Genomic DNA, 10,000 nt, shown 5'->3' with positions numbered 1-10,000 from the left:
GCTATAAGAGAGATTACTCGAGTACCTGTGTGGACCACATCAAGTTGAGTGGTAGATGTAGATGGTTTGGGCATGCTCTTCGCACTCCCCAAGAGAGATTACTACACCGAACGTTCAGTTGACCTCCACAAGGCACTAGAAGAGTTGGGAGACCCAGGCCTACATGGCTGAGGACTATGAAGCTCAAAGTAGGAGATGATGAGTAGAGAAGTATTGAATTAAAAGCTGAAGATGAAGACGACTGGCAAGATCTAACCGAGACTCTTTGCGTCAATATGCGTAAGAGATGTTGATGATATATTTATGACATATATATGTTTATTTCTTTAATTAGAGAGAGAGAGAGAGAGAGAGAGAGAGAGAGAGAGAGAGAGAGAGAGAGAGAGAGAGAGAGAGAGAGAGAGAGAGAGAGAGAGGTGCAAACAAGCAATTCGGAGGTGACTGAGAGACTAGTTGAATTCATCTTATCTTATTTGGACAGAGCATGCATATATATACAGCCCATGCCAGTCAAGAACGGAACAGAATTTCAAACACGATGATGCAGGAGAATATAGGCATCAACAGGTTATCTGTGCGAGGGAAAGCGATAACAATTTACAAAAAAACAGAAATATTGTTTTTGTGGTTTGCGGACTGTCCAGACGTAGCAACCAGAATGCCTATTGTTCAAATGGCAGCCACACTCCACGTTTCACTACCTAATAAAATATAGGGGAATGTCCAGAGATCTGGGCTGAAAAATCAAGAATGAACTGGGCAATGGGTAAGGGGACCCAGCTAGAAGTGCTGAACATTCCGTTATCTTTTCTTGCTGAATAAACAGGTAGTATGACCGTTGATTTAATTTTGGGGAAAATAAGAAATCTATTATAATTAGCTCTATCTCTTCAAGCTTTAGTAAAGTTTAAGAGCATTTGGTGATGAAAAAAAACATCAAATTAACTCTAGGCCTGTGGAGAGGACACAGTGCGGGAGGAAATGTAGTGAAGAGTGAAATTTATTAAAGGTGACTGGTGACTGGTTTCATTTCCGGTTCCATCAGAATAGATGCTCACCAAAACGTCAGCCGGGCAAGCCCAACCCCCCACTGTGGTGCCCTACCACAGCAGTAGCCTCCCCAGTAAACAGCTTAAACTCACGGTCCTGGACGGGGATCGATCTCTTGCCATGCGAATGCTAGGCAAACACGTTATCACTCTACTAGCCAGGAGAAAAAAGAAATAGGTTGACCAATGCATGATTATTTGAAACTACAATTTCCAATCAAAATCTGTATTGTAAAGGAAAAAACAAACTAGTGTCCCTCTACACTTCAGTTATACACAAACTAGACTAAAAAATTATTTGAGAAAAATAAGCCGCTCATATGAATACAAATCGTTAGGTACAGGTTACTCCATAAGCCACACATAAAGAAAATATGAAATACCAAATAATCCTTCTTCAAATTACCATCCCATCGGGTTCCAGATACAAAACCTATTCTGAAAGCCTTATCATCACCACAGAGTCACTTCGGTAAAGGTAGACCTAAGGAAGCTTCAAGCTAAGGAGAACCCTGACACATTATAGACCATGATCTACATACAGAGACAGCAAATTTTAACATTGACATCACTTCAAGTTTGGCTACCGCAAATTTTATATGTCACTTTGTGGTCCCCTGTTTCTGAGGATGCATATTTCAAGATAAGCAAAATCTCCATAGTTATCTAAAAAATTGTAATGATCACTAGATGCAACGGCTGGTTCCTATTTTGATAGATAGTGCATTTACCCATTAACCTCTCAATCTTGAGTTTTACTAGATAGCTTTTAATCTGCCTGAAGTTCGGGACTCATGTATAGGGATCGAGCGATCAGATCATTAAAAATTTCCTAACTGTCCCACGTCATCATGAAAATCAATTATTTTCAATACCGTAACCAATTGTTTAGATCGAGCACCCACGAATCAGGAACTACATAGTACTAGCCGTCAATGATCCTTGTGCCAGGACAGTAAAGCCATACAATCTACAGCAATGTAGGCCTATTCATATTTACTGATGAATAAAACTGGAAACGGTAGCCATAAACATAGTTGTAAACTCACGGTAAACAGTTTAATGGTGGCACAAACAATAACCACTCCGCGTGTCTCTTTTGCAGTGTTATGAACACTTACTGATGGTAACCACAATGTTTACCCATTCAAGGTTTGAATCACTGTCTCTTTTAAGTGAAACACAACCATTTCTAAAACTGATTAATATCTGAGTTATTTAGAATTACTTAGCAGGATTCAGGAACCGTATGCATCAATATGTGATTTAGTTTTTTTATGAACCTACAACATGATCTTTAAAAAACTTGTTTCATAATATCTGATCCATGCTGGGTTCAAGGTGCCATTACACATTAATAATAAAGAAAGGGGTCATTACACCATGATGAAATGGACAAAGAGTACAAAAAATTGAAAATTAAAAAATATGAAATATTTAAGCAATAAAAAGAAATAAACAGAATAAACAAATACAGAATAATCATTATATATCCGAGCTATATCTTTTTTTTATCTTTCTTTGACGCTGTTACAGTGTACAAGCGTGTATGATACACTTGGGGTACATGGCTCCCACCTAAAAAAGACATGCATGTAAAATAAGGTGCCCTGCTCTTGAGAGGATTGCAATAAGCGTGTCATCTGGTAGGAGATATGCAGGTTTTAGGTGACCAATGGATACTCAGTCTTCTTTGCCATGCATGTTGAGGAGGAATGATTTGGGCATATTATGGATCACAATGAAAGGGCCCGTGTAAGGTGTGTTAACCCTGGAACGGTACGGTGGGTCGTCCGCGACCCCGAGCGTCAAAAAAAAAAGAGGTTTTTCTCACGTGACTCACCTCCGTGACTGAATTTGTGGGTGATCGACCTGCAGTAGGTGTCTCGCCTACACGCTCTAGTAGTGTCCAGATGTGCATTGCTGTAGCTGTACTCGTGCTCCGATTTCTGAGACGCGTCGGGGTCGAGCGCGACCGAGTTTACCCTTCTAAGGTAATTTGCATAATTATCAAAGTTATTACGTATTATGAAATTGTCGTAGAATGGTGCAACTTGTATAGGTTATCAGTTGTGGAAAGTCTTGGTGGATTGTTTGGCTACCATGTGCACGATTTTTTTTTTAGTTAAAATTTCGTTCATCACCACGAGGACCATTTCACCGCTAGTGCCCCAATTTCATTTTTTTTTCATTTTTTTATCTGAGATGCCGTATATTAGAATGTGGGCCATTTTTCCGCGAGTGCCCCTTTTTATTTGTTTTGCATTTTTTGCTTAGTCATGTTACCGTAAGGAATTGGCAAGTAGTGTCGCAAAACTTATATTTTCATAGTGTTGGAAAGTGTTTCTAGATGATCTGGCTACCCATGCCTATCTTTATTTTTTAGCCAGATATGGAGTATATATAGGTATGTGTTCGACTTTTCTGTGATTGCCATTTTTTCGTTTTTTCCCATTTCTTTCAAAATTACTACGTACTAAGGAACTATAACAGAGTAATGATAAATTTACATGTTTATTTGTCGGAAAATGTTCCTTGATGGTTTGCCTAGCACGTGGCAGAATTTTTTTTTTTTCTGAAATGCCGTATTTTAGAATGTTGGCCATTTTTCCGCGAGTGCCCTTTTTATTTGTTTTGCATTTTTTTGCCAAGTCATTTTTCCGTAAGATATTGCCAAATAGTGTCGTAAAACTTTTGCTTTTTTAGTGTTGGAAAGTGTGTCCAGATGATCTGGCTACCCATGCGTGACTTTGTTTTTGTCAGATACGACGTAGTTATTGGTATATGGGGTATTTAACTGCGGTTGCCAATTTCTGTTTTTTTTCAATATTTGTAAAAATTTACTACGTAGTAAGGAATTGCCGTATATTATTGATTTTTTTTTCATGTTTATTTGTTAGAAAGTGTGCCTTGATGGTTGGGCTAACACGTGGATGTCTTTTATTTTATCTGAGATGCCGTATATTAGAATGTTGACCATTTTACCGCAAGTGCCCCTTTTTCATTTTTTTTTCATTTTTTTATCTGAGATGCCGTATATTAGAATGTGGGCCATTTTTCCGCGAGTGCCCCTTTTTATTTGTTTTGCATTTTTTTGCTTAGTCATGTTACCGTAAGGAATTGGCAAATAGTGTTGCAAAGTTATATTTTTATAGTGTTGGAAAGTGTTTCAGGATGATCTGGCTACCCATGCCTATCTTTATTTTTTAGCCAGATATGGCGTATATATAGGTATGTGTTCGATTTTCCTGTGATTGCCATTTTTTCGTTTTTTCCCATTTCTTTCAAAATTACTACGTACTAAGGAACTATCACAGAGTAATGATTAATTTACATGTTTATTTGTCGGAAAATGTTCCTTAATGGTTTGCCTAGCACGTGGCTAAATTTTTTTTTTTTCTGAAATGCCGTATATCAGAATGTTGGCCATTTTTCCGGGAGTGCCCTTTTTATTTGTTTTGCATTTTTTTGCTTGGTCATGTTACCGTAAAGAATTGGCAAGTAGTGTCGCAAAACTTATATTTTTATAGTGTTGGAAAGTGTTTCTAGATGATCTGGCTACCCATGCCTATCTTTTTTTTTAGCCAGATATGGCGTATATATAGGTATTTGTTCGATTTTCCTGTGATTGCCATTTTTTCGTTTTTTCCCATTTCTTTCAAAATTACTACGTACTAAGGAACTATCACTGAGTAATGATTCATTTAAATGTTTATTTGTCGGAAAATGTGCCTTGATGGTTTGCCTAGCACGTGGCTGAATTTTTTTTTTTTTTCTGAAATTCCGTATATTAGAATGTTGGCCATTTTTCCGCAAGTGCCCCTTTTTATTTGTTTTGCATTTTTTTTTGCTTAGTCATGTTACCGTAAGGAATTGGCAAGTAGTGTCGCAAAACTTATATTTTTATAGTGTTGTAAAGTGTTTCTAGATGATCTGGTTACCCATGCCTATCTTTATTTTTAGCCAGATATGGCGTATATATAGGTATGTGTTCGATTTTCCTGCGATTGCCACTTTTTCGTTTTTTCTTATTTCTTTCAAAATTACTACGTACTAAGGAACTATCACATAGTAATGATTCATTTAGATGTTTATTTGTCGGAAAATTTTGTTTACTTCTTTTTTGATTGAATATCATCAAATTTTTTTACATTTTTTTTTTCGATTTTATTTCCCTTCAAAGAAATTTTTTTGGGTCAGAATTCTAATTTTATAGTCGTAAAATAATTGACAATCATCCAGCAATCCACCATACAATTTTTATGCATATCCAAGAATAATTAGATTAGTAAATAACACCTTGAAATTGACATACCCTTCCTGCATTTCAGGTGACAGATTAGGGAGTCTGAGTCAGTGTGGTTGGCGGCCATTTTGTGGACATATCCGAATCGTAAGTTGCCCTATCTATATATATTCTTGTTTCCTATAGAATTTGTGATATTTTGGTATATTTTTAACTGCATAAATATCATATTATATATTAAATATATGTATTTTTTTACGAAATTTCTAAGTACTCAAAAAATGACCTTTAGATATGGCCCTGAGATAAATGTAATTTACAAAATAATGAAGATTTTTTTTACATATTTCTATTTTAGGATAACATATGTTTATTCCCTAGAAAAATTAGCCACTTCCTATTTCATTTGGGTACCCAAATAAATTCATGAAATTTGGACAAATTTATTTGGCCCAAAAAAGTTACCCTTTTTTTCTCATTTCAGATCTTCACCTCCATGGGTCCGACTTCATCCAAAATACATCAAGATGGGTCCTAAACATTCAAGAATCAATTCCTAAAAGGATTTGTGTATATATGTATAATTTTTTTTATGAATTTTTATGTAAGGTCTTTTTTATTTTTCTACTTAATTTTTTAAAATATTTATAATAAATAGTTTTTCAGCAGATGAGTAGTATTTATCTTTACAGTAGTTTTAAGCATTCATTGGACTTTTTTGGCAAAAAAAAAGGATGTTACTGCAAAAACAGATTTTTCAAGAATTTTTTTTTGCGTCGGGGTCGCGCGCGACCGAGTATACCCTTAAAGGGGAGTCCGAGGAGCGTACCTATCCAGGGTTAATGGAGACTTGCTAGTGTCATTACGCAGGAAAACATGCGTTGATGACTGCTTATCTGTTGATATGTATTGCTTAACTTAGGTGTTGTAAGTCTGGTGGCATGGAGTAAATTTTTCCACAGCATGAGGTAGGGACTGAACATTGTAAGAGGAGGTTGCAGACGGATAAACTTTAACAGTGATGACCAACGGGTCGTCTTATTTCATTTCGGCTGTCGTGATATTCAAGGCGTCTTTAGGAGTGGTCCTTATCCCAAGGGGAACAGGTAAACCAGTTGGAGTCCTTGCAGTGGGACATCAAAGCTGCTTTGAGAGTGCGATGAAAATGTTCAACTATGCCATTGGCAGAAGGGTTGTAGGCAGCTCTCTAATGGAGGGTGATTCCCAGGATGTTTGCTAATGATGTAAAAAATTGAGAGAAGTAATATGCCCAGTGATACTAAAGCTTGCTATCCATGCAGAGATTAAGGAAGATGTATTAAAGGCGGACGTTGCAGTTTCCGTGGAGTGGTCGATGATGATAAACATGTCCTTGTGATGTGGGTAGGGGACCTACACTATCGATGTGAATGATGGCAGAGCAATGCTGAGGTTGAGGAAAGTTGCCCACTTCAGAATCTGTGTTGATGTACTCTTGAATTTTAGTCTGAAATACAGGTATGGAACCAATCCTTAGCATCCTTAGTAATGCCAGGCCAAATGACTTTTTTGTTCAGTAGCTGTGCAGTAGAACAGTGCAAGGGATGTGAAAGGCCATGAATTAAATCAAACACCTATTGGGGCATGGAAGAAAGTATCCACGGTCTAGGTCTACCAGTACTGATATCACAGGGGAGGGTAACGTTAGAGTTGTCGAGATGGACGTCCTCAAAATGGAGGGATTTCCAGGATATCCTACATGTTTGGTACTCTGGATCTTTTTATTGGGCTTTAGCCAAGGCATTGTAATCTAATCCCAGATGAATGGTGGCCAATGTGTTTCTCGACAGGACATCGGCAACGGGATTCATTTTCTCAGGGACGTGCTGAAGAGTACAATTCTATTCAGCCTCGGCAGAGAGATATCGGCATTGACGGGTGAACCAGGCATCAGACTGACATATGAAAGCCTGCACCAGAGGCATGAGGTCCGTGTGAATGATGGAGGGCATACCTTCCAAGAAGTGGTGAAAGTGATAGACAGCTGAGTGCGCCGCCAGTAATTCGCTGTCGAAGGAAAAGTAGCCAGACTCCACCTTGAACAGTGGGCGGGGTGAACCGTTAACCACCTGCTCGAAGACTGCCTCAATAGCGAAGTCGCTGGCATCAATGAAGAGGAAGAGAGGTGCATGTGGCACGTGAAAAGGGAGAGCGGCATCGGTTGATAGGGCATTCCTTGCGCTTCAGAAGACCGGTTCTTGAAGGAGAGGATAACAACAACATACAAAAAACAGAAATAGTGTTAGGGTGTACGAGCGTGTGTGATACAGTGCGGTACAGAGGGAAACCAAGGGGGATAGGATGTTGATATTAAGTTTCTTAAACCAAACTGTTTTGATCCATTACACCCCTTTCCAATGAACAAAGGAACGAAGATACATTGGCATAAAAATTCTAAACGCCGTAGTATCAGGAGACGAAAACAGCTCATTAAACGGTAACACCAGCGCAGGCCTGGCATACACCAAATTCTTTTATGATGATTAGTCTCACTTTAAGTCCATCCAATCCCAATGCCAGCCACCATTCTTAGAAAAATCCACTGTATAAAAAGGAGGGTTGAAATTTGGAAAAATGGTCCAGTCCATTCCAGCAAGAAGTCAGATAAGCAGTGAGCTCTACCCGACCTTGGAGGTGCCAGCCATTCTCTGACAACCCGACAGCCGGGGTTAGTCATACTCCATCGCCTACACTTGTTTCCCCCAGCAAGCACAGGTACACTGTACACCGTGGCTGAAATTACGGTCATCCAGTACATGAATATATGAGGGGAACTGCCGAAGAAGGTGATACACTGTTGTCCAGTATACCCGTCCAAAGCTCCGATGACGATAGACCAGATGTCAGCAGACAAGAAAGTCTGCGGGTTACTCTCTCTTCCAAATCTAGATTTTTTATTTTTTTTATTCTACTGGTTTCAGTGTAAAACTTGATTCTACAGACTTTTGACTATAGTAAAGCACATGCCAATTGCTGTACTATGCATACCCCATAAATCTTGAGATATTGCTATTTGTGTCAAATTAAAGATTAACTAAATTGCTGTGATGAATAGGAATAACTCTAATTCATAATTACTTTAAGAAGCGTCACTCACAATAGGTAATAACCATTTCAGGTATACAAAGCATCACACTGGTGGCAGTGGTGGAAGCTTCATACACTCAGAAACATACACACACAAGTAGCGAATGATTTTTTTAAAAATATTAGTTGGATATCTAGGGCCTAACTGAAAAAAAGTTGTAAGGCCATTGGTAAAGAATTTCTCCGACAAAGGATATATATATATATATATATATATATATATATATATATATATATATATATATATATATATATATATATATATATATATCCTGTATATATATATATATATATATATATATATATATATATATATATATATATCCTGTATATATATATATATATATATATATATATATATATATATATATATATATATATATATATATATATATATATATATATATATATATATATATATATATATATCCTGTATATATATATATATATATATATATATATATATATATATATATATATATATATATATATATATATATATATATATATATATATATATATATATATATATAAAGAGGGAGAGAGCGAGAGAGAGAGAGAGAGAGAGAGAGAGAGAGAGAGAGAGAGAGAGAGAGAGAGAGAGGGAGAGAGATACTCAGGAAGAACAGATGGAGTTGGAAGAAAAGGGTTAGTAATGATGACAACACAAAGAGCAGAAAAGGCATTAACGAAACGGAGAGCTCTAAATAGTGGATTGTTACTTGCAAAGTTTAAATCAAAGCAGTGTAATGTGATAATTATAGTTTGCTATGCACCAACAAATGATTCCCATGAAGAAAGGAAAGAGGAGTGTTTTAAAAAACTGCAGAGTGTATTAGATGATATTCCGGAGAGAGATATGAAATTTTTGATTGGTGACTTCAATGCTAAAGTTGGAAGGAATAATCAATGTATGGAGAATGTGACGGGTGTTGAGGGTCACGGCAAAGTTGTAAATGAAAATGGAGCACATTTTTCAAGTTTTTGTTTAGCAAACAATCTTGTCATTGGAGATACTCTTTTCCAGCACAAAAGGACATTTGCAAATATACATGGACTTCACCATGTGGTAATTACAAAAATAGAATATATCACAAAACCATTAATAAAGAGAGAAGGAGGATTCAAGCAATGTAACAAACTAAAGAAGTGCTCCAGCTCCTCATTGCCACACTGACATTAGACCTGAAAGCACCCAACAAAAATGTATATAGAATACTTAGGTTTGATACAACTAAGCTCCTTGAATATGAGCACAGAAAAACCTTTGCAATTGAATGTAGGAATTAATTTGTAATCTGAGAGACTTTAGAAGACGAAGAGATGATAATTAATGAAGAATGTTGTGATATTAAGAACATATATCAGTCAGTTGGTAGTGAAGTTTTAGGACATGCAGTTACAAGGAAAAAATCATGGATATCAAATGATACTTGAGATACTATAAAAAGAAGACAGAGACAGAACTTGATTGGTGAAAGTTTTCGGGGAAGTAATGGAAATTACAAGGTAGAGCACGCTAAGTATGCCAGTATTGATAGTGAAATTAATAGAAAAACCACGAAAGACTGGAAAAAAT

Source organism: Palaemon carinicauda, chromosome 5 (assembly GCF_036898095.1).
Source record: "Palaemon carinicauda isolate YSFRI2023 chromosome 5, ASM3689809v2, whole genome shotgun sequence".
In the NCBI taxonomy this organism is placed as follows: domain Eukaryota; kingdom Metazoa; phylum Arthropoda; class Malacostraca; order Decapoda; family Palaemonidae; genus Palaemon; species Palaemon carinicauda.
The sequence above is the reverse complement of the archived record's forward strand: the minus strand, read 5'-3'. Positions refer to the sequence as shown.